The following is a 26,044-nucleotide window of genomic DNA, read 5'->3' on the forward strand; positions in this document are numbered from 1 at the left end:
ATGTTTCGCCCAGGATCAAATCGTGTTAAATACAAAGAAAATCGAAACCTCAACCTCGGTAACAACAAGAACTTGAAACTTGATTCGGTTAAAAAGATTAGAAAACAATGATACAAAAATTAGATTCGAACAAGGAACGAAAGAGTCAGAATCAAAGTTAAGAGACACTTGAACAATTCCTGTATACTAGAGCTGTGGAAATTGAATACTCAGAATCAACAAAATAAAAATGGAACTTGCAAAGATAAGAGTTGAAGAAACCAAAATTTATCCCTTTCGAAGAAACAATCCCTATAAAATAATATATTGCCTTTTTGGTGACAAACAAAAAAATATCAACAATTGGGCACTCAGACCTTCGAAGCTAATTGCTTCGTTCCATAAATTCTGTTGGCGGAAAATTGTTGGAAAACGAACGATTGACGATGTTGGCGCGTAATGAAGGAAACGGTGAGGGACAATCGATTTCAGGCCAAGAAGAATCTTTCTTTCTCGCACCAAACGAAGGACGTTCATAGACGAACGCGTCCCCTCCTTCCTTTCTTTCGTGGAAGATGCTTTGCTCGATTATCGATGACTACGATGGGTCTCGATAATAACAGGTTCTTTCACACGATCGATCGACCGGTATCTTTGACAAGGCGTCTTCGCGTTGCAACATCTGTACCTCGCGACAAAGGCTTTTGTTGCTTTGGTGCACCGTTTGACGTAATATCTGCGCGCGGTGAATTCTATTTGAGATTCCTGACACGTTGCCAGCGGTTTGTTTGTTTTAATATTTTATCGCTGATAGCGTTTCACCGCCTAGACAAGTGCACCTCTGCACTGAGGAGCCAAGGACCCGTGTCGATCACGGACGAATTCTTGTTTCGAAACAAACCGCAGGTGCCCTCGATAACTAAATAATAATCGTTCGACTTTTATTGCACAAGAATCGTTGGTTATATTGTGAATCGCAGTTTATGGTAACGCTTTGAGGGGATATACAGTTTTATATGATTCACTTTATACGGTCTTTACCTTGTGGTTACCATTTCATTTCTTTGCTACACTCAATTGTTACTTTACTGTTTTACCATTTTATTCCTTTCTCAGATTCCACTTTTTTTTATTACTCGTTTATATTTCACCATTGTTTTACTAATTTATTCTTGTTTTTACGTTTTAATACTACTTGACTAATTTATTGCTGTTCGATTTTTTAGTATAAGTTCACTTTTTCCCCATCTTCTTTGTATCCTTCTTTCCTCTATTTTCTTATTTACATAAAGGCCGCTATCGAATTTAATAGTAAGTCAATAATTTTTAACAAAACTTTGAATAATACTTAATTAACTCATTTATCTTATTCAGGTTGATATGTCTGACTAGAGGTATGGTTTACCATCACCTCTGACGAATATGTCTAGTAGCGTGTTCATAGCTGCGATGCAAATGGGTTATGGTTACCAAATTTCCCTTCCTTCCTCACATCCACAAGTTCTACTACCAATTATCGTTTAACACTGTTCTATCTTGCACACTTGCAACATCAAAAGGTGTAAAAATATCTTGGAAGTAATTTTAAATTCAATTAAAGTTTCCTAAAAGAAAATCACTGGCTTTTGACAGAAATAACAATATACGATTATCAAAAGCGATCTTTCAGTGACGTTACGTAAGTTCCTCGATAATGGTTTGATCACGTTCCGGTTCCACGGCGTTCCGTAGTCGACTCTGAAAATTATGGAAATGATATTCCAGCGAAATCGGTCCTGCTATCCATGGGAATCTGTAAGGGATCGTCGTTTACGTAACGAATTGTCAAACATCCACTCGCGAGATAAACTTTCGAGGAAAGTTAGGCGAACGTCGGTCGACGTTAATTTTCTCGAATTACAAGCCAGTCTTACCCCTCGATCGTTGAATTTTAATCGCGATTTAGGTTCGCCCTTGGTACGACAGAATTTTTGTCCTCTGCGCGGTTACTCCTTGAAAGAAAATTTTACCTCGATGAAAGGTAAAAGTGGAAATATCGGAAAATTTAATCGCACTTCACTTTGGTATTGAAGATTAAGAGGTTGAAATATGAGGTCAGTTTTGTTTTAAAATAAAGGATGGGGATGAAACTCTTTTTTTCGGATAATTTTTGTAAATTGATAGATTAAAACAAGGTAAAAGTAAAAATACTAAAACTTGTCTAATACTAAAAATTCTATGTGGCAGAGCTCAGAATATTCCTTCAAATTTTTTTTTTTTTTTTTATAATACATAATGGTTACAAACTATTTATTATACATATATTCTATGCAAATATCACACTTCAACTAATAATAAATGTTTCTCTTCATACTAGACTGTTTTCCATTTCACCCTTTTTTCTTATCAGCTGAAAATAAAAAATTGTAATACATATTTTAAATATATCATGAGTGACAATCTAAACAATGGAAGAAGTTATTTGGGCGAAATGAAATGTTCGATTCGCCTGAAGAACACACAACTCGTTTCAACGCAAGCATCAACAACCACTTCCACTTTTACTTTGTTCGAGGATAAAATTTGGCGAATTAGAATGGCGACTAGGGCGCCTTAGAGGAATAATTGTCGAACATTGTAGGGTCGAAGGTAGTTTCGTGGATTGTGTACCGAGAGGGTCGCGTTAATTCCGTCCATTTACGGGGCGAGTTTCGCTTCCCCTGTGAAACAGAGCGAGCTACAGGTGCAAGACTAGGCGAAATGTCAACTGCACTTTAATCACGTTTCGAGTGGTTCCTTGAGCGGTTTATTAGAGCCTCGCTTTTCGACGATTATTACTCCTGTGGGTGTTTAACGAGCGAACATTTCAGCCTTCGATCAGATTCGGTTCAAACCGACCCTCGCGATTAGTCGACTCTCGAATTACAGAAATTCTAACTATCCATAATGCGAACTTATTTAAGTGTATTTCGAGCAAGTGCGACTGTTTTAAACATGGAAACAGAAACGTGTCTTTTCAAAAATATTAAATATCCAGAGTGAGACAATTGGCTAAATTATTATTGTTTTATTTTAGAAAAAAAGATTGTATTATACAAAGTATGCAAAGTATACGGTGATATTTTACTGTTTCATCAAAATGTATTTTATTTTACAATTTTATCTTTCCTCATAAAATTGATTGTGTACACATAGTGTGTGTCGTATTAATTATGTTTAAAAGTAAAATTGAAGTGTTTGACATGGGTAAATTAATGCTTATGCCTATGCTAAGTGAAAAAAACCAGTTGAAATTACTGGCAAATACATAAATATTGATGAGGTATCAAGGAAGATGACTTTAAATTTAGAAATGTGAAAAGATGCATTATTTTGCATGAAATCTACTTTAAAAGTTATTTTAAGAGACGCAGTGATTAATCTGTACGTTTCATAGCCTTACATAATTGTGCACTAAAGACGTTGAATAAACAAAAAGAAATAAATACTTCTTGTTATACAAAATAACAAAGATACCAAAGTATTTTATTTCTAATAGATTACCCTGTACACAAAGAATCAGAAATCTAAGTTTCTGAATAAATTGCGTTACAAAACGAAAAAATTAATTTTACGTTATTTAATAAATATCGCAAATATTGTTGGTGTCGTCCGACGAAATAATTATGCAACAAGAAGGGAATTGCATTAATTTTCCCTTCAAGAAGACTACATAAAAATTCTGAATAACTTTATGTACAATATTTGCATATTTTCCAGCCGGATGTAGGCGTAATAGCGATCCGAATTTAGTACACTCGGGCTCATGAATTGGATTGACCCCATAAATGTGGCTCCCGTTGCATTTACATACTTTCGTCAGAATCTATTGCTCGAATCGAATCAGTTTCTTTTATCTGGATCTAGCAGCGGTTGCCGTACAATTTAATAGATTATTTTATGCAGATCAATTTTTTCTTAGGAGATCACGATCTTTAAATGTAGATACAGAAACTTGTCTTTCCAAAAATGTTAAGTAATATCAAACTATTGTTTGTTTTTTCCTGTGTGTATCAAAAATTTTATTTTGATATTGTACATTTTCTGAGTAGCCATGGTGTCTATTTTCTAAACGATAAACTTTTCGAATCTCGGAGTTCTTACCGTGTCAATTAGTATCAAAATTTTTCAAATTCTCTCCATCCGACATAACTGTACAACGTCGAATTTCTCAAATTCTTGTGGAGAAGACACGAATCCCCGAAACCGGCGTAGGGCTACCTTAAATTTCTCAAATTTTCGTCGGAAAGACAAGAATCTCGGCACCCGTGATGAATTGAAACGCTTCTCATTTTGATCAATTTCCTGGTCAAACTACCCATAACTATGCAACTTGAAACTATAACAACGTTTCAACTTTCTTTACAGATTATAAAAATTGGGGATATATTTATATTGCTTCGTATTTCTTAACTTTCCTAAAGGAAATTCTGGTTTTTCAAAAATTCACAAATTCACAAATCTCAAAACCGATACATATGGTACCACCTCCAAACTCTAACAAACTTGTTTGATAAAGGATCATACAATTACAAAAATTGTAGCTAAAATACTTTTCAAATTTCTCAAATGTCGTCAGAAAGATGAATAGATTTCAAGAATCTCTCCTGTTTTTAATCCAATTTCTCAACTTATCAGTGAATTGGAGACATAAAGAATGAGTCACCTTTCTTCAGGAAAATCCGCAGGCATTGGGTTTAAAAAAAGAAAAAAGAAAACTATAATCCCTGGTACAGTGCCACTTGCAATTCTTTAAAATCTTCTGCTGACATAACGTCTGAAGATTAAAGTCTCGGTGCCATTTCAAATGTATAAAAATTCTCTTTTAAAAAACGAGAATACAAGAACAGAGAGGACAATTTGCCGCATTGTTATGGCCGCTTCGCAGACTCAATTACAAACAACGAGAACCAGGAGACACTGTTCCTGGCTGACAGCGATTCGGCCCGTGTCCCAGGAAAATTTGCGTTTCATGAGGACACCGAATTAGTTTCTGCATGCATTAGGTGGCCATTGGACGGACACACGACACCGTAAGACGAGACATCGAGCAACCACCTCTTCGAACTAACTGGAAATTACGACGCAAGATTAATTACTCCGACGATGGAATTTATTCATCCTGGCGGATGATGAATCGTCCCTGTCCCCGTTGTTGACAGGATCTTTCCTGGAACGATGAGAGTGTATCTTGACAATTGCTTGAGTTCATAAAGGGAGGGGATGGAGAAAGGATGAGCAAAGATCAAGGAAAGATCACAATAGAGCAGCGTTTACCAAACTTTTCCTTGTTGAATGACGAACATTTTTCATCTCATAGTATGGATACGAGATTCGAGTATTAATTCGTGGGTATTTTGAAAATTTTAAGGGGAAAATGTGCAGAGTATTCGTAAAGTCTGAACATAGAAAAAATGTTAGTGAATATAATTAGTTTTTTCCATATTATATCTTAAAAATCTTCTTTATTTTCTATGTGCCCAGACTTTAGGAACACCACGTATGGTTAGTACTCAGATATGCTATGTGCACGTGGAGAAGACTTCATTCTATCATCCTATCTACTTGCAAATGAGAATTATACTTTTACTTTGAATAGCAAATATTTGTTTAAATATACTAGATTCTCATATTTCATTAAATTAATAATATTTAATCATACGGTATACATTCTATAAATAACAAAAATATATTCTCTACAATACTCGTATATTCTAGAATCGTTTCATAATTTAATTCGTTCTGCATTAAGCATTACAATGCTCTTTACAAATTACAAAATTTATATTACATACAGTACGCAACGTTGTTACCTGTAACTAAATATACTCGCGGGATTATAAAAACCCGTTAGCTCGCATTATTTTCAAAATGCAACAACTTGCGAATTCGCAAACTCCATTACCGGCAAACTCGTAGAATTACGCAGAGGAATATTAATTTGCAAAAACGTAGCGACGCTTAATTTCCATACTGCCAAGGAGCATTAACGACGACTCGTAAAACTAGGCAGAGGACGGAGCAATGAAATGAAAATAAGAAAATACGAGACGTTCGATAATTACGCTGCGAAGCGGTCGACTACCACGGATCGTAACCGTTTCGTGCTTGCCTTTTAAACTGTGCATTCATTGGCTGAGTAAAATGGCGATAGTTTAACCTGTTTCGAAAAATGGATACGGAAACGAATGCAATGATTCAAAGAGCCGTACGGACAAAGGGGGAACAATATTGTTGGTTTCCAAATTAATGTGGATCGATAAGCTGAACAAATATTTCTCGCTTCCCTTTTCAACGTTTTTCCATTTAGATTTATGTGTAAATTTTACTTAAATTTAAAGTAACGAGTATATTACGAATTCTTATGCATTTATAAGAAATTTGAATGTTCAAGAGATTACAAAGTGCACATGGTATGCAATAACACAAACAAATGTTAGAAATAAAATTCTGGAATGTATGTAATTTATTACTAGTTACATTTTAATTTTTTTTTTTTTTTTTGTTAATGTCAAGAATATTTTTATTTGCAGAGTAAATTAAATTGTCACATTCAATATTCAATTATATGACTAATTACACGATTCATGACATTTGCAATTATGTGAATTATCGAATGCCTCGAATTATTAACTAGTTGTCATGCTCTTTTACATTTAAAATTCGCGATTATTGGGACATGTTGCGATTATTGTAACTCGCTCGTTCCAATTATCGAGCCTCGGGATTCGCGATTACTGTTATCCGTGGATTATTTCATCCCCCTTTCAGCCGTAACATTTTCCGTTATCGAAATTTCTAAATTACCGTACACTCTCAATTTCTCAAATTTATTATCACCGTAGTTTATGCACTTTCATGTTTACCAGTTTCGAAACGTTCAAACTATTAATAATTCGCTGGTTTTCATGCATACGAATTCTAAAATTCACACCTATTTTATTCGCTGAAGTTTTTGTGTTATAAAATTCTATTTAAATAAAATAAAAAAATGCTTGGTCTATCAAATTACGTAAACAAAGCTCACAAGGAATATAACCTAATTGTTCGAAGTCGATTTTAATGAAACTTGGCACGCGTAGAGTATTCAAAAATATTAGACGGATATTTTTCGTTTTGTCTTTCAGTTGGGTGGTATTCCTTGTTAATCCAATTATCCAATTATATAAACATAGTTTGTTACGATAGAGGAATAGTTTATTTATAAACCAGAGAACAGAAATAATTGTAGATGAAATTTAACGTTTCCTTAAACAATGGAATCACTTGGAGAAGATTAGCGAAAGGTGATGCGAACAAGACTGCGTATGCGAAAGGTCAAAACGTAAGGGTGCGATCATGCACGATAACCGAGGGCAGCCCCAGGGGGTGACTCTTGACTGTAACAGATATCGCGTGGTCCAAAAACAACCAACTTGCGATCCTTGTAGATATCATCGTGCCCCAAGCCTTAGCTAATAAATCAACCTGTCGCCGAGCTTTAGCTTCGCCCTCGACCCGCAACACGCTTAACCCTCCCCGTCAACCCCCTTCGACTATAACTAAACCAGCGACGGTAACAGGAACCTTCCACGTTTGATAATTAACCAACTCTAGCTTCGTTAATAAAATTGCTACGTTATCTTGTATTCTTACAAAATTTTATTTTATTAGATTATCTCGAGTCCCAAAAATTCCCATATTAGAATAATTTAAAAATTCCCGAATTTCGTTCTCAGCGATGGTCGAGGATCAGCCTAAATCGCTGCCGAGAAGCTCACCCCCCTCCAACCCTTTTCCATCGAAATTCGTGAAAAATCATCCATCTCGTACTCATACCTTCGCAATCTCCAATTCGTCTTATCAGGCGCGAATCAACCCTCTCCGGCGTCGTCCTATCTAAAATTCAACAGCCTTGCATCAACCTTCTCACCCCACGCGGACGTCTGAACCTCTTCTCCAAACCGTCAGCCAAATATTTTCGCCGTCTCGTCAGGTAACTCGACTTCCAGCTCGTCATCAATCTCTCTCGGCCCTAATCTCCGGCGCATCGATCTCTGTTCTTAATCGCTAAACTCTAGAATCCGCGAGCCAATTGTGTTTCACCCTCCACTCACTTAACAGGTTAAAAAAAGTTCATGTTTCCTTGAATGACCGTGTATTATTAGGTCGATGGATTCGTCTCAACGCCAGTTTTCATAATGTGTAAGCAAAATCCGGTGTAAACAAAAAAATCCCTCAGGGGCTGTAGTATGCGAATATGCAGCTACAGTACGGGTTTAGCGATCCGGAGGTATCCGAGCTATAACCAGGTCCCCACAGATATAAAAGTTAAGAGATACTGGAAACAGTATTAAAACAATGTAGGAGTCATGTGAAACAAAGTTATGATAAGAAGAATGGAAATAAGATTAAGAAGTATATTGTGTATCGATAGTTCCAATTTTACCATGTTTTTGTATTTTTCTCCTATTTATATAGAAAACGTTTATTTAATTTATTTCGTTCATTTTTATTATTGAATTTCAATATTATACGAGAAGATTAGAAATAATATTGGCCTTAGTAATTAACTAAGTAGTAATTTTAGTGTGTCTATTCATATGTTTTCTTAGTGCTAACTTTGTGTCGTGTTTAATCGTTTCATTTAATTGATCGAAAATTTACAAAATGATTGTTGAGTCGTAAGTTCTCAGTTGTAATCCATCGATTCCATCCCTCTCGACTCATCCTCCCCCAATCGTTTTCTTTTCGCCCAACTCGTAATCGATGCGTGCGTTCACTTTTCCATTTCCACGACGAGCTGACCAGAGAATGGGAAATAAAAGGACGAAAAGTCCTGGAAACAATGCCAACGAGTTCTCAGTACGTGGACATCCATAAAAATCAAAGGAACGCGACTTAACCGCTACGAGACAACTACGAAACGAGCTCGAAGATACTTTTGAATATTTAACTAAAAATCTCTTGGCTGCGTAGCGAGTCTGTTTGCGTCGATAACGCTTTGTGTCGGCACCGCAACCCTCGGCCCTTTGATTGGAAAATTGTCGGAACGCGCAAGGGATCTGACAAACGTCCGAACGAGACAAAGAATGCAAATGGAAGAGATACCTCGCTTGGAACGTAAAGTTCTTTCCTATCGACGATAGCGCACAAGTGGCTCGTGAATTCTAGAGCTTCCCCGATGCGGGGCCACCCTTAAACGGGGAGTTCATTCGTCTGATCTGATGTAGAGACATTTTCAAGTGACGAGCAAACTCGTTTTCTTCGATGAGGACAGTTTTAAACGACGAATTGACTCCTTCTTTGGGACGCAGAGATACTGCGTTAAATGGGGATTTAATTCGTCCTGAGGGAAGATTACTTAATATCATATAATACTTTATTAATTATAATAATAAGTTATAAATTATGTAGGAGTCTAAACGAAAAATAAGGCACGGGGATTCGAAGCCACGATCCTCGGATCCACAGTCGACCGCTTCACCTACGCGACCAATCCCGTACCCTACGTTTCGTGTTCTTATTTGACTCCTTATTGTTGGGTATGGGATGCGCAGACACTACACTCGGCCATCCTGAATTGACATTCATTCGCCCTCGAATGTCCGTTTTCTCGGGTTTTGCGTCTCAACAGCAGTGCGCGCCGCGCCCTCTTTCGCCGTTTCTCCTCTTTTCGGGAGTCCCACTCCGACAACATCTCAAGCTGCCCCTTCCCTGGAGTGTACTCCCCTCTCTCTTTCTCTCTCGACGCCTCACTGCTGCCCGCTCCACCGTCAACACGACCCCGTCCTTCGTTTGTCATTGTTGTTTATCGTGACTCATCGTCACTGGCCGGTCCTCTTCGGTGTAGTTGCCGCTGTAACCCCCCACCCCGGACGAGCCCCCATATGTAGAAGTCTATACGAAAAATAAGGCACGGAGATTCGAGAACCCACGATGATCCTCGGATCCACAGTCGACCGCTTTACCTACGCGACCAATCCCGTTCCCTACGTTTCGTGTTCTTATTTGACTCCTTATTGTTGGGTATGGGAGGCGCGGACACTACAATTATATGAACTTTTAATTACGTAATACAATGCCTCATTAGTCACACCGCCTAAAATTGGAATAATTCTTAAATATAGGAACACCAAATTTAAAATCTTTCGTGAAAATAGCAACACCGTAACAATAAAACAAAAATGAAAGTCCTTTTCATAGCTCATTGTCTCATTTACAAACACCATCATTAAACTATCTCAATTATAATTACTTAAAAACTTCCCAGAAGTCTCTGATAACTACCAAACGAAAAATACAAATTATAAATTCTGTAATCCCATACAGTTAGTTTATGCAATGCCTCATCAGTCACGCGGCTAGGTCTCGTGCAAATACATCATTGTCACATTGCCACCGAGTGTTTCACGAGCAAGGGACGAATTTCCAGCGCGTGGTCGGACCGCCGTGGAAGGGTATAAATTTCAGGGAGGCAACAACTCCCAAATGTCGAGCCCTCCTCCTACTCGGCTTCCTGTCGTTGCTGCCAAATTCAGCAACAAGTTCACTTCCGTAACGGGTGTGCACGCGCGCGGCATCCTGACCACACCGAGTCACTCTCGTTGTCGCAGAAACACCGACGTTCGGTTGTATTTCTTGGCAACCACCTTCGCCAAACAATGTCACCGATCCTGCGTCAATTTCCGCAACAAGTACGGCTTCCGGTTGACTTTCCCCGCGACACACCCACGCTCTCAACCCCTCCGGTCGCTTCCAGCGGGCGTTTCGCGTGACAATATCCAAAGAAAAGTATCCTATCGCTGCGGCATACGGATCTTATTTGGAAGTTTATACGTCGGACTTGACACGTTAAAGTTAGAGTTCTTTCTGAGAATTGATACGTTAAAGTTGAAGTTATTCCTACAAATAAACGGATTTTATTTCTCCGAGTTAGTCGATGCAAATCTTGCAACACATCTTGAAACATCCTCGTAGACGTAGAGATTCGAATAATATTTTGAACTTTCACGGTGGAATAAAATTTTCCCCATTCTACCATGAAAATTGGAAAGTAGAAACTTCCTCTTTTAATTGTAATATTTTTGCGTAAAATTAAAAAAAAGTTGACGTTTCGAAACACTTGATTTGATAATAATAAACACTTGGTTTGGTTACTTCTGGCACACCCCGTGAATTGATGTTGCACGTCGCGTAAGATACAGTGAGAGAAACAAGAAAGAGAACAGAACGCGGACGTGGACCTATTTAAGGCAGTCAACGAGGGGAGGGGGAGGGGGATAAATCGTTCGAATAAGGCGAGCAAATCGAACAAACCAAATCTAATTCATCGCACGAGCTACTGGCGAAATTCCAAATTATCGAGATCTGTTTAAAACTGCCAGCGCAGAATAGAGAAACGTGACGATGGAAACCACAGCATCGAACGTAACTTTCACCCATTCGATAAAAAAAAAAAAAAAATTGTAACAACTATTTATGTTGGATAAATACATGAAGTTATAAACGAAAATTCATTCTATTACATTTTTCGAGAAACTTACTCTTTTGTTTATTATATAATATATGTGATTTACCTAATTTACAAATGAATATAAACATAATATAGGTAATTTATATATAATCTATATTACTTGTATCATTGTACCTACAGATATAATAAAAATGCATAGTCCGATAGTGACATAATCTGATATCATTGGCATAATGTTGACAGTAGTCATAAACTGTCAGTTCAAATTGTTTATCATACCAAACACAGTAATTTGCTACAAACAGAAGTTCTTCTTAACTGGTTGCAAAATAATAACATGAACGAGAAATAAATAATACCATACCATTGTCTGTATTCACAAATATCGATACAAGTAGAAACGGCTAGTAATGGTCAGACACATTAGGCAATCTATACGTACATACATATATTAGAGTGAACCTTAGGTGTGTGTACTTTGATACAAAGTACACACCAGTTTGTGTCCCGTGATCTTTTCGTCCAATTAATTCCAAATTTTACCTAAATCTTTTCTCACCAAAAAGCATACTTCTATGGTGTGAGATAAAAAAAATTCGATGGTTGCAAAGTAATGTCGTCTTAATGTCGTCTTCATCGTTATCGCCGATTACACGTAATACAATAAAGAAGAATTTTGTATTCTCTCAAACAAATTCATGTAAACACAAACGTACGCTACCACGAGATCGGAAAAATACTTGAATTACTCTTGCGTCCTGGTCACAGAATGTGTCAGCCAGATAGATGAACATACCATTGATCGACGAAACCCTCGGTGGAATGGAAATTCTCCTCGCAAAAACTTACTAATAATTTCATTCCTAATTCCCTGGGTGGATTCGATCAAAGCGATCGACCGAGTCTCCATCGAAAGGGCTCGCTTTGTCCCCTGGCCGAGGATCGTTCGGTCCCACAGCGCGTTTAATTGTGCCCTGGACGAAGGATTCTTTATCCAGCTCGATTACGAAAGAACCTCAGCCTCGTCCAATTACCCATTGCGGCGCAGCTTTTCGGAGCTTGCTCCGCGGTCTCGTTAGACGCTCCTCGAGGCTTTGGCCAGACTGCCTCAAAGATAATAGACCGCTGATAAGAAGGGAATAAAAATGATCGAGGGCTAGAGAGATGAAACCAGCCGGCAGAGGCTGTTTCGTTATCCTGCGCGTATCCGTGCACGTTCCCTGACTGTTTGAATGCTTAATCTGTCCGCTTGGTTCTGGAATAAGTAATTGACTCCCGGTCGACTGCTGGCTTATTTTTATGCAAACGGAGGCTTACTGATTCGTATCCCTTTTTTTCAATGCGTTCGGATCGCAGGGCAAACGTCACCGTGGTATAATGGAGACGCTTAGAGCTTTGGCGATGGTTCTCATTGCGTTATTCATCGCCCTCGGTATCGCGCTGGATTCTCGATGAAAGTCGAACGGTTTATCGATTGGGTCTACGGATAACGATTCGAATGATCGTAGGTTTTGAAATGTACGTTGAAGTCGTGATTTTATGGCGTGTTCGATACATTTTTGCGAAGTTAAGCTGCTAATTTGAAGAGTTTTCGCATTGGAAAAGACGATATAATATTGTACTTCGTAATATACATAATTATCGTGCACGTTTAAAATACAATTGTATTGCGGGAGACGAGATAACTCGTCGCTTCAGATTGTCACAAAATCAAAGAAGACGAATTAACTCGTCATGTCGAAGTAATTGATATCGTAGAAGACGAATAAATTCATCGTTAATGGTCTCTATTGAATCACATAAGAAACGCCAAACTACATTATGATAACAAGAATCAAGAGATCTATTTGATCTGTTCTTAAATAATTCAGGAGATTCGTTGATCGAGTTGAAAAACGCGAAACGTTATAAATTATGGATAGGAAATAGGGACTAAGGCTGGGCTACCGTTCGTTCAGCCAGTTAAACGCGTTTCTAATTCACCGCTAAAGGCTAGTCTTGTGCGAAATTGCACGACGTGTCCGACGGAAGCGGATCGTTCGCCTACGGAACCGCTTCTGGCTAATTGAATCATCCTACCCAATTTCCCGTGTCACCGGGGACATGCAGGAGGACATTCTGAAATCGACGGTCCCACCAGGAGGAGCCTCCCATCCAACAGGGCCTCCCTGCCTTGAATTAACGTTCCTAATAAACCCACTTCCTTTTTTCACGTCTATATTCTGACTAATATTCTATTCTATCTGCATCAGATTCTAAACTCGGTTTATTTCTAAGATATTAGAATCAAGTGTCCCCTTTAATTCGGTATTTAACTCTGTGCAAAAAGATTTCCAAACAAAATTTCGAATTCGTATTTAAAAGCAGTGAAATGGAATCTTGAATTACTAGAACTGAACGAAATTGAAGAAAAGATGATCCGAGAGGCATAGAGAGATGAAATTTATTGGAACTATGGCGAACTCAGCCTAGTTTCTTCTATATAAATTAGCAGCTCGGCGCTGACCGATAGAAATATACAATTTCCATCGAAGACGACATTAACTGGTCTAGACGCGTCGCCGCGTCGGCTGACATTTGAAAAGTGCAACACTCGGCGCACGAGCGGCGCGTTGTAGTCACGGCGTCGTGCACCTTCCAAATTTAACGCGGGTCACATACCGACGTGACACGCATCTCGAATGAAATATGCACGGCTGTTTCGCGCGTACCTGTCGACGTCCAAACGAACCAACGAAGCCAGACAGTTTTGAATCAACGATGCTGTTCAATGAAACGGCCAGATTGAATTCTGCCCCTGGGCGTTTTCCATGTGATTTTTTTCCTTCGGGAAAGCAACAAACGCGCGGGTTGGCAATTTTCTACCGCAACTCGTTTTTCCTTCTTCCGTTTCTAAATATTGGCTACGGATGGTGCACGGACCATTTACGTTCACACTGTTTGCGATACTCGAAAAGAAGGATTCGTAAATTTTTGTTTGCTTGAATTGTTAATTTAAAAGAAAACTCTTTTCGTGGATGTTCTTGTTTGAATTGATTTTAAATGATTACTATTAAAGAGATAGTGACTTTTCATTCTTATACATGACTCTCAATCCCAATTTTCAATTATAGTGCAAGGCAGCATTGTAACATAACAATGTAACCAAATGCAATGATGAAATCTTTTGAAAATTATCAACACAAGAATATCACGTATCTTATAAAACATTGTTTACACATAAGAAACTCTGAACTGACAATTAAACACAGTCGAGCAGACATTTATCGTTGTTGCAGTACCCGAATAAACTATTCAATTTGGCAGATAATGACGTGAAACATTTGCCAAGTACTTTCAGCGCAACGAAAGGTTAATCGTTACACAATTTATTTTTAGGCGTCTGTAGTATTCGAAATTTTTAGTGATTCTGAGGATTTTTAGATATTTCAACCAATAGATATAAATATGTATACAAATTTCTCGCGAATAATGTCTCGAATAAATACTTATTCTGAACCGTAATTGTTATTAATGTTTAATCGAACACTCAATGATACTGTGTGTATCATAAATGTTTAATTATATCGGAGTTTTAATTGTTGAGTTTTAATTGTTCCAATCAATAAATATTAGAATACAACGAATAATAAATTACAACAAAACGATGCGAAAAGTAGTTAAGTTAATACCGTTAAATGTACAACGAAGACCTAAGTTCCCTATCGCTTTATGTGACCTTACTGTATTTACACACTTGGAGAAGTAGTACTCGATAGGATAGCGTATCACATAGAAGAGCTCATTTACCCAGTAGGCTATTGCTTTACAAGAATATATGCCAACTTAAAAGATGTAAAATTAAAAAGCCATAACAGGCTCCCAAATATTAAATACATCTAGAAGCAATAGCTTTGCTCGAAGCTGCTTCACCGGTTATTTCCTTCGTGTTTGCCAGCGAGTAATTGAATCGTCGCAAAGCAGACTGAGAGTCAAAAAGTGTCGTTTAAATCTTTCCACTCTGTCGCCGGCTATCGTCAGCCAATTACTCGCAGATGGCAAAAGGTTTCGAAAGTGGCGGCTCGTAATTGTCAAATTACAACACTCCGAGACAAGTCACCCAAGCATTTTCGTAATTCTGTGTTGTCCGTCTTCTTCGCGCGGTTCCTAAAATAAATCGCTCAAAGCGCGCAGCTCGCACCGTAAACGCACTGGTTTCTTATCGAACTACACACGGGGACGTCTAACACCGATCCGCGAGATTGTCTATAAAATATTATGAAACTTGCTTGCACCGAAATCGTGTGATTTGTTCTTTATCTAGGAGTAGACTGGCGTAGATCAACAGGTTTCATAGAAACCTAAAGGTAGAGGATTATATATGGATACACGAGTGGCAGGGATGAGATCAAAGACTACCTTTAAACTATCGTTTAAGCCTGGTAGCAGAGTCATTTATGAAAGAACAATAAAGACTTATTTGAAAATTTAGAAGTCTAAAGATCTAAAATTGTCGAGCTATACGTCTTCGACGAAGCTATAAAGTATGGTGGTCTCTGGGTCACTTCGCATCCCTTCTTAACTGGTTCCTTACCCGTCAGTAGTCAAGTGTTAATCGAAAAGATAAACAAGACCTCTGAAGTAGATGCTTGGACGTGGATATACGAGTGATAAGGTTGAGATAAATCGATTAAACTAACTGAGCTTATGACTAGATTACAGATGTTTAGGCAAATTCATATTTTAATAGAACTTCCCATTATAGAAGACTCTTCCACACTGGCTCATTTACTTACCAGCATCGAAGAGCAATCCTTGAAATCGTTTCTAATGTATCGTGAAAGTTGTCTCGAAGGGGAGTCCCTTTTCTCGTCGCCGTTTCTGGATTTTTAACGATCTAATAACTCCCAACTCCGAATCCTGCGCGCCCCGAGTCCACAAACGGGCCACTGGTTCGATTAGTTCAATCATAACTTGAGCAATCGCGAGTTGCGACGGGAGAGGACCATTCTCCTCGTCCCTCCTCCCTTGTCGTCGACAACCGTGAGGAAACTTGCGACGATAAGGGAAGCCCGATTCCTCTGCGGTTATCTCGGGGCGGTGAATCGTGAGGTTGAACCGTCCTTGGGAGATGGTGTTCTGCTAGACGCTGACCCAAAGATAGTGCTCTGTGCCTGGGCAAACGTTGTTTCGAAGTGACTGATGGCGTTACAAACCTCCGGAGGAGGATCCGAACATTTGGTCTCTTCTTCAAGGACCGTGCTTTCGTGGAACAATTCGGGAGAATTTAGGGCACCAGTGGATGTTGAAGGTGGCCCTTAAGCATCCTTGTTCCATGGCTGCTATTGCCAGCGACTGATGTTATTGGTACTTTCAAAATTTAGTATGGAATAGAGGCAAATGTTGAAGGTAGACGAGAGACTTGACTTCTGTTCGTAAGTTGGTTGTGTTGTTAAGGCACCTCCGTGGCTTGGGATAATATTCTTAAGAATTGTGTATATAGTTGACACGTTAACACGTTCCATATCACGTGTAAACATTTATGTGAGGACAAATTTAATTTTGTAAGATATATTTTTCCCAAATAATGAAGTATTATTAAAAATGCAGTATAGAATAAAACATAACAAGCTAATTATTTATGATGACGTAATGAAATATTGTTTGATAATACGTCAATCTTTAGTCAAAACATCAAACGGTCTGAAGAACAATATCTTTTAAGCTGTGCCTTTATCTGGCTGGTAATTGACTAAGGGTAGTTTTTATAACTTCACCCTTAAGTGCCCTTAAAAGGCATAAGCTTGGCTAAAACCATTCTTATACAGCTGCGATAGTTAAAAGGTCTCTTAGTAGCAGTAGCTCTTCGGGAAAGACCATTACTGAACTTCTATGGAGTTCTACGAGTCTATGAACTCCTCAACTACTGGCCAAGGTGTTACAACCCCTTTCATGGTCATTAAATTGATGATAGCGTCTCCCAAATAATCCTCTACTGAAGAATTAGGTACACCTCCTTTTCATACACCATTTTTCTTTAGGACTAACCATCTCTATCAGAAATTAGCACAGATGATCCATATTTATTAACATACCAACATTCTCGACGATAAATTAAATTACTTCGCCAATTCCTCACAGTTTAGGATTCTAGATAACCTGTTCCTAATGAATTCATTTCACATTCATAAAATCAAAAATAGCCTTTCAGTCAACCCTGTACCGAATAATTAAACCCAACCAATTTATAGTCATCCTTCCTTGAACTTCACATACATTCCTACCTTTTACACACTATTCTTCTTTAGAACTAGCCATTTTCATCAGAAACTAACCCAGTTTATCCGTGTTCAGTAACATTCCAACATTCCCGACTGTAAATTGAGTTATCTCCCCAATTCCTCGCAGTTTCAACATTCCAGGTCATCTATTCCTAATTAATCCCATTCGCGATAATAAGGAAAGCATGTTTCCCTAAATTTTAGTACGCTGCTGGCGAAAGAATCGTATTTTACGTCACGTTTCGAATCCGTCGTCTCAACTTTATCATGCGAATACCTCGTGATGTAAATTACAGCGGGACCCAGTGGAGCTGGCAGGAGTTTGTCAACCTGGCGGGATTGAAATATTCTCGCAATATCTCGGGGGCACGTGTGCGCTCCCTTTTTTTCCAAGAGTCGCTTCCAGAAGCCTCTGCTTCTCGTGTTGCGCGCTCCAGTACACAAAATATATTAGGAGGTAAACCGATGCATCTGCGATATGGGGCTGTACTCCATTTGGAGCGAGGTATTAATATCGTTGCTTGAAACAATTAGGGCATCAGCTTTCTAAGCAATTGAGAAGATTCAGTCACGCTGGGAATTGGAAATATAATTTAATACTTAAGAGGGGAACCCACATTAGCAGGCCAAATGTTATGTGTTTTCGTGATTTCTTTTACAGAGAAAGATTTTTCTCATTTTTTTTCCAACTTTGAAAATACTTTAGGTATATTTTAAAGTAGTCAAAAAGTTTATATACCTCGTGTTTTCTTTAACTTGAGTACTTGGCATAATATTATCATCAAACTATTATAAAATAATTATAGTGATATTTGTATTGAATATAAAAAAAAAATCCGTGAAGTTACTTGAAAAACAAATCTCCTAGTTATCTCCAACAGTGTACATAATATACACATGAACGAATCTCTGTGAAATTTCTAATGGTTTCTTATTTTAATTCAAACAATTCACCTTGTAATTGTCAACGCACGTTATCTTGGCAATCGATACTCATGTCTCAGTTCTTGGTAAAACAGGCCAGTCGACACTTTATGAGGTATCGTTCATCATTTCAGCTAATTTGAATTTAGGTTAATAGCGATTGCGTAACAATTGCGAGGATGTTTCTCGCGATTTAAAAGCTAGAACGACTAAACAGCCTAAGTGGCACATTCCAAGACGCGATTAGAACGAAAGAAATTTACCCTTACAGAAGAGAAAAAGAAGAAATAATATTTTCGGAATCGTGTCTCTCGCATTGTTTTATCAGAAGTATTTTCTCCCGAAAAAAAAAAAAACGTGCCCAATCCTAAAACGTTTCTAACGTCGTATTCACGACAAGTTTCATCGTTGAACCTTTATCGTCCTTCCGACATATCCGTGCCATCTATCTCAGGCAGATATCAAGACATCAATCTAGCATTACAAGCACGTAGCACGTGGCTCTTCGTACGAGCGAGGAGCGAGCATAAAGCGTTATAATATTCCAGAAGAATTTCCCTAACCCTCCCTTATCTCCGCGAGCAGGGTCATCGTTCCAGGGTTACCCGGGATTCGATCGCAAACCGAGGAATTATTTTAGAACCTTATTCGTCCAACCAGTTTAAAAACAAAAAAAAAAAATGGATGGAAGAAGAAAGCAAAAGAACTTTAGACCACCTCGGTAATTCAAAAGAATGGAGATTTTCCTTTTCCGCTGGAAATGATAGGTTGGACCTTTGAAAATGATATTCCATTGAAATTGAAAAAGGTTCCATTGAAATGTTTTATTCAATGCAATAACTAAAGTATGATCCACGAATGGAAAACCTGCACAACGAGATGCGTCGAATCTTTTGAACAGTACCGTATTTTCGTTGCTTCGATTAATATCCTTTTTTCATTAAGATATTCCACATCGAGTCTCTGACATTTGTCGAGAATCGATTCAAAAACTTTCTAGCTGTAAACAAACTATTTTCAAGGGATTACGCAAGATTCCATTCTTCCCGAACGATCAATTCTCACCTTGCGGTTCTAGGGCAAGGAATCGCGGAATTATTTATAACAACGCGCCACTTTGAACCGGGGCTTACGTAATCGAACCGTGGACAGGGATTCGATTCGATACGGACATTGTCGTAACGCGTTTGTTTAACGACCGCGGGTTTCCGTCACGCATATTCAACCGGGGTGGGTTATATTAAGCGTGGAAGGATAATAAATAAGTCGATCTCCTTCCGAAATTGCTCGGGTGCCAACAGTCCATTTGGCCAGCGGCATGGCTTTCAGCGAAATAGGTTCGAGCAGGTTCAACAATGGCGTCGAAAGAATGGGAAAACATTTGGAAAATCCTTGAAACGTCGAAAGAATCTCCCGGTGATAGGATTTGCGAAAGTTTATTTTTGAAGACGATCAAAGCACTTGGAGTGCAATCTGGCATAATATACAGGGTGACAAAAAATAAAGAGGATATTGAACGTTGAAATCCTTTTGCGATCTTTGGCCCACCATGTACCATGTTCTTTGGCAATTATATAAGGTCTACACGTTGAGAAAACGCGAAAAAAAAAACGATATTTTGAAAGTTTTAGACTAGAATACCCGTTTAATGTAATTTCTTTGTCCTTCACGGATTTTGGAAATGTATCGAAATATAACCAGAGAGTTTATGCCTCGCAATAATTATCGAATGTTGCATATCCTACTAATGAGTACGTGTAATTCGGGTGGTAGTAAGAGTTTTTCGCGGCAAAAAGAGGACTTTAGAAAGTATGTAGCACGGGAAATCCAATGGAAACTCTTCCATTTGGTGGTATGGACGCGCGAAACTTTGACTCGGGGTTTCATGGACTCCTGGATAACGGGAATACCAGTTGCTAATCAGCGAACGGGAAAGTTACTTCGTTTCTTGTTCGGCGTGGAAATCCGTGGCTCGTTCGCGTGGTTGAAAAATCGTTGATATAATTAATCGCGACGAAGGGTCATTAAGTTTGCGTCGTAGATAGTAATTGGCCTCGAGTCACCACCTCGATAAAAACAGGAAGTCAGTGCCAAGCAGCTGATTCTGCTCGAATTACACACTAATCCGGCTCGTCGGGCGATTAAGGCGACGTCAAAGAGAGAGGGAAACGAGGAGAGAATTAATGGACCAACGCGAGTATCGCGGAAACGAGCACTTTTTTTTTTAACTTTTAATATTCCGGTTCGTCCTTTAATCGCATTCCAAGGGATATTTCCAAGTATTTTTCGTTATCGAAATACCACTGCGAAAAGAATTCATGAGAAATTAATATTTTGAGCTAATTAACTACAAACTTAGAATATTATCGTTCATTTAGACGTAAGAATAGATGTAACATTATGAAATAGAAATCTTTTGGAACAGATATGAATGTATATGGAACGTTGAATATTTTAATACAATCTAAGAATTGAGATATAGTAATGGTAATATCTAGAATTATAATTTTAGTGTTCTGACAATTTTTCTTTATAAATTTGATTCTGAATTAGGTAATAATGGTTTCTTGATTCAGAATTAATTCCAATAACAAGGGAAGACTGTTTCGTTAGATCTGATGATACAATTTCAACATACTTTCGTTATATCGCACTCAACATACCTCTTATATTTTCATCCAGCGAAAAATTCTCAAGAGTTATCGCGCGATATTCGAAACAGAGGACTCCATTAGTCGATCCCATTATTGGCAAAATGCTGTCCAACTTTTTAATTGTAACGCCGGTATTTGCTTTATCGCCAAAGCGATCGGAAAGTTTCTTCTAAAAGTTTATGAGGTTCTTTGCTGATTAATAACGATAGCAGTTTACTCCGGTCTGCGTAATTATCGGATCCTCTATCAAGAGTGAAACTTTATTTCGAGTTGTATGGCGACCAATGAAGTAGAATCGACTAATTTCCTTTTCCTATTGTTCAGCCTTTTCCTTTATTTTACTTATCAATGTTCCTTGTTATTTATTATCAAAGTAACGTTTTCAAAAAACTACAATATGCAAGAATTATTCAAGCCATAAGATCATTTATTATTTTAATTTTTATCATTTTCAAACGTGCCTACGAAAATTGAACTTAATAAGAATTTTTTTTACTCTGCAAATATTATAGTATAAACTTTACTTTCAATATTTTTTTATATTATTGCATACTGTGTGCATTTTGTAGTTTCTTGATAGATTTGGATTGATTTAGAATTAAACCTGCCTTCAGAAAAATTGTAATATTTATCAAGGATTAAAAATTTCTAGACTGGACGGTTACCCTCTAATTGAATACTGTTAGGTGAACGAATCTTATTGTTTCAGATTACTAGGCTTCGACATTGTCTACTTTAAAATAAAGCAAAGTAAATAAGAAGGTATTTGATGTTTGTTTAAAATAAGACTGGTAGTATGTCGCTAAATATGCTCGTTTTAGCCAATTTCTAGGCGAAACGCCTCGCCAAGACGTATTCATTTTATTGTTCACGAACCCAGCCAAACAGCGCACGTTACATTTTGTAATTTCATACCTCGTGGATTATAAAATTCATTTTATGGACTTAATACATCACACGAACACCTACACACGTATTTCATATCGCTGACTGGAGTTACCCAACGTTGAAACGAATTATTTAGAAATCCGCTACGAATAGAGTTTCTCGTTAACAATGCACAAGGCATGGACGCAGTGGCAAAAATTGGAGCTAGAACTACTCGAACATTTTATACCATATATTTCTATTTTAATAATACCTGAAACGCTTCAATCGTATCGTAAGTGCTGGAATCAAGTATTTGAAGTACATTGGAATAGCCAAATGTATACTCGAAATAGTTGAAATGGGCAAGTATTCGAATTGTACGTAAATCACTTAAGTGTTCGATTTACATTTGAATCACCGAAACGTTCAAATTATATTGTAATCACTAAAGTGTTTGTAGTCAAACGTGCAAATATCCCAATTATTTTCTAATACTCAAGTATTCGAATTACCTTTGAATTACTGAAGTGCCTCAATAATACTTGAACAGTCAAGTACTGCATTAAGTATTCGAATAACATTCGAATACTCGAATAAAAAAAAAAGGAAAAGAAATTCGACAAATAGTCCTCCCCCAGCCCTAATCAAAAGCGAACGAGCCTCGCGTAGAGCGCAAACAGAGACGCACAGAGGATCGGAAGAAAAGAATAACGGTGAAATAAAAAAAACCACGAAGCATAGAGGTTGGTGGAGTGGAGGAGGGACTCCTAGGCAAAGGAACGTCGGAGAAGGAAACATAAAAAGCATTCGAAAATTCGCTCCAGCCGCGGCAAGAGAAGCCTCTCCAGTCGAGGCTTCCTTATTGTCCCCGACGAGAGAATGCTCCTCGTGCATCGCGTCGACTGCAGTTCCACCGAGCGGAATGCATTAGGTAGATGGAACGCGTAATTGGAGTCGCAGCGTGTACCTACGTAGCCACCTGTCGTGTTTCCACGGATCCCTTTTCGTCTTCGTCTCTCGCTCCTTTGTCCCGTTCGGGCTTTCTTTCTTTGCCGCCCGTTCTACCGCCCCCGCTCTGGCCTTCGCCAGCCTAGGCGGCGCGGGTTTCGCCATTAACCTGTTTAGAAGCGCAATGGATAAAGGGGTTGCTCTATCGCGCGAAGATTTCCACTTTCGGCTCGCGTTGTTCCCACTTTCTAAACACTGAAGGACACTCGGTCGTCCTTCCAACGAAGAAATTGTGCTTTTCTTTTTTTTTTTTTTAACACCCTTTCGATTCGATTCTAAGTGGAATAAGAACCAGAAAAATTATTCTCTTTTGTGCGTGTAGAACGTTTTCGAAAAGGTTGACTATGTTTGAATTGTAATGTTTCGAATAAATGAACTGGAAATAATTTCAATAATTGCCTGCTTTATCCATCAAGTATCGAAATTCAGGTAGACGTATGTATGTATGTATGTTTAATGGAATGCATACATGAATGCATTCTTAAATTTATATACAATTGAATGCATAAATGATTGAACGAACGCGCAGTTCAATGCTTAATGGAATGCATTTCTAAATGTACGTACAATTGAATGGATAAATGAATGTATAATTGAACATAAGTTATACGCGTAATAGAACACAGATTTGAACGTGTAATTGAACGTTTACGGTTTAAAAAAAAAAAAAAACATTTATTTCCATTCAAGTCAACAAATCTACACATGTACTCATAAAACAATGTAGATATATTAAACAAAATTATGTTTAATATATTTAAGAATATAATCGTTCGCATTTCATTAAGTTTCCGTTCAAGGGGTGTAGTTGGTTCACCCTACACGATTCGAAAGTTGAGTGGTTTGAAAAGATAATAATGCTCTTGAAATAAAAATGTCGAGTGAACCGCAGAATTGAATGGATCGACTTTATCGGGGAGGGGTGTTTGACATGGCTGGTTTGCGCGGTACATATTTGCTTTTATCGTTAATGGAATGGATATTGCTTGGGAACGATTGCGTTGCTTTCGAGGGAAGTCGTTTAGTTTCCGAATACGTTGGACTGCTTGAAGAAGTTGGAGCACACGGTGGAGTAATAGGGACCGTGGACGTTAACGATATTTCGTGTCGTAATGTGTACAATGTTGGTATGACTGCTCGAACGATAATTGTGAAGTTTACGAGACTGCTGTATGATTTTGTATACGGCGCGGGAGTGTTGGGTGGTGGGAGTACGACGCTGTTATAAAATTTTGGCGTATTGCAGGCTTGATAAAGGACAAGTTACTGCTATGGCTGAGGTTTGAATACAATTCGAGCATTGTAGTTTTCGAAATACGATTGATGCGAGTGAGTTTGATTTATAAGGGTTGAAGTCGTGTAATTGAAATACAATTGGAGCAGTTCTGTCCCTCGATTACGATTCAAATATTTCAGTGTTAAGCTATAAATATGATGCAAATACTTGACTATTCGAGTACAAGTTAAAAAATTTAATTAATCGAATGCGACACAAGCAATGCGGTAATTCAAATACAATTTGAATACTTCAGTGATTCGAATACTTGGGTTTTCGAATACAATTCAAATGAATGACTGATTGAATACAGTATATTATCATTCATTAGTTATTTTTCCCTCGTTGCTATGAAATGACAGCACGTATTACAGAACCTTTTGTAGACAGTGGATCGTCCTGTATTCGCAATTATTCAATTTTCTTGAAAATAAAATTCGTATAATTTATAACTTGTCTAGATATTAATATAGCTGATTGTTTGCTGGGAAAACGGATTCTAAGGTAAAAGAAATAAAATGGGAGATATTTATTATAATATATGATTAATCTAGCATATGGTCGTCCAACAAGAAAAGCACAGGTATACACGATAGAACGAAGATATTTCTAATCCAACGAATGTGAAATGGTAAAATCGATTGCCATTGAAGAAGGTAATGTATTCTGTGAACAAAATTATTCATCGACTCACTCGAAGTACGTAGTACAGAAAACACACGTTGAACGAAACGAAATCATTGATACTGGATAACAGGAAACTGTCGAATTGCTATTATCCAAGGAAATGAGAATAATCGTAAATAATTCCAAAATCCCGTCTCAAAATGGCACAAGCATGCGCTACGGGTGAACAGTTTCAACGAAAACAACTCACATTTAACACATCATGCTCACCTTTCCATACGGAACGTCAGACACAAGTAAACACTAGCATTCTCCTTCATACTTCGAGATCTGATCCTCTCCCTTTAACTATATTAATTCCTTGTCATCAGTCCTGTGTGTACGTGTAAATTTCGTTTATCAGGACGTTTTTGAGGATAAGATAATTGACTGAAGAAGTTATTGCGAAATGAGGTTATATTAAAATTTCCTTGATAAACGAAGTTCTGCACTGGACAAAGTGATGAGAATATGTAGTAGCTACAAGTATTTTATTGTTCAGAAATTCCCATTTCATTGCAACATTTTAAAAGTTCATATTAAATATCGGAGAACTCTTTCTCCCACATGTATCATATGCCTCTATTCTACATATATAAATGTATTATACTATTAAACTATAGTATTCATATCTAATTCCTTTACTTAGACTAATAATGCCCTCAAAACAAAGGTTAAAAACTTGTAACTAAATGCTTCCAAAGACTACATATCCTCATCAATGTATTGTATGGAGAAGGAAAGATCAGCCCTGGAGAAAAAAGTTCAAACTTAGGAAAGCTGAGTTAATATAATCCATATTCCTCTATTCCTGGTAACCAGATTCTCCTCCTCTTACGAATCCCCTCCAGTCAGGTCTTTCCTCTACTCAAGACTGCCTTCGACTCACTCCTCCTACTCAGAATTCCCTCGACTCAGGACTCCTTCTACTCAG

General features: G+C 38.0%; 1 protein-coding gene across 4 annotated transcripts in view; it reads left to right on the forward strand.

The window, feature by feature from the left end:
* The window catches only part of LOC128886877 (pseudouridylate synthase RPUSD2-like), a 198,214-nt gene that overhangs the window by 161,430 nt on the left and 10,740 nt on the right, over window positions 1-26,044 (forward strand). The gene's annotated exons all lie outside the window — the stretch shown is intronic.

Source organism: Hylaeus anthracinus, unplaced genomic scaffold (genome assembly GCF_026225885.1).
Source record: "Hylaeus anthracinus isolate JK02 unplaced genomic scaffold, UHH_iyHylAnth1.0_haploid 11985, whole genome shotgun sequence".
In the NCBI taxonomy this organism is placed as follows: domain Eukaryota; kingdom Metazoa; phylum Arthropoda; class Insecta; order Hymenoptera; family Colletidae; genus Hylaeus; species Hylaeus anthracinus.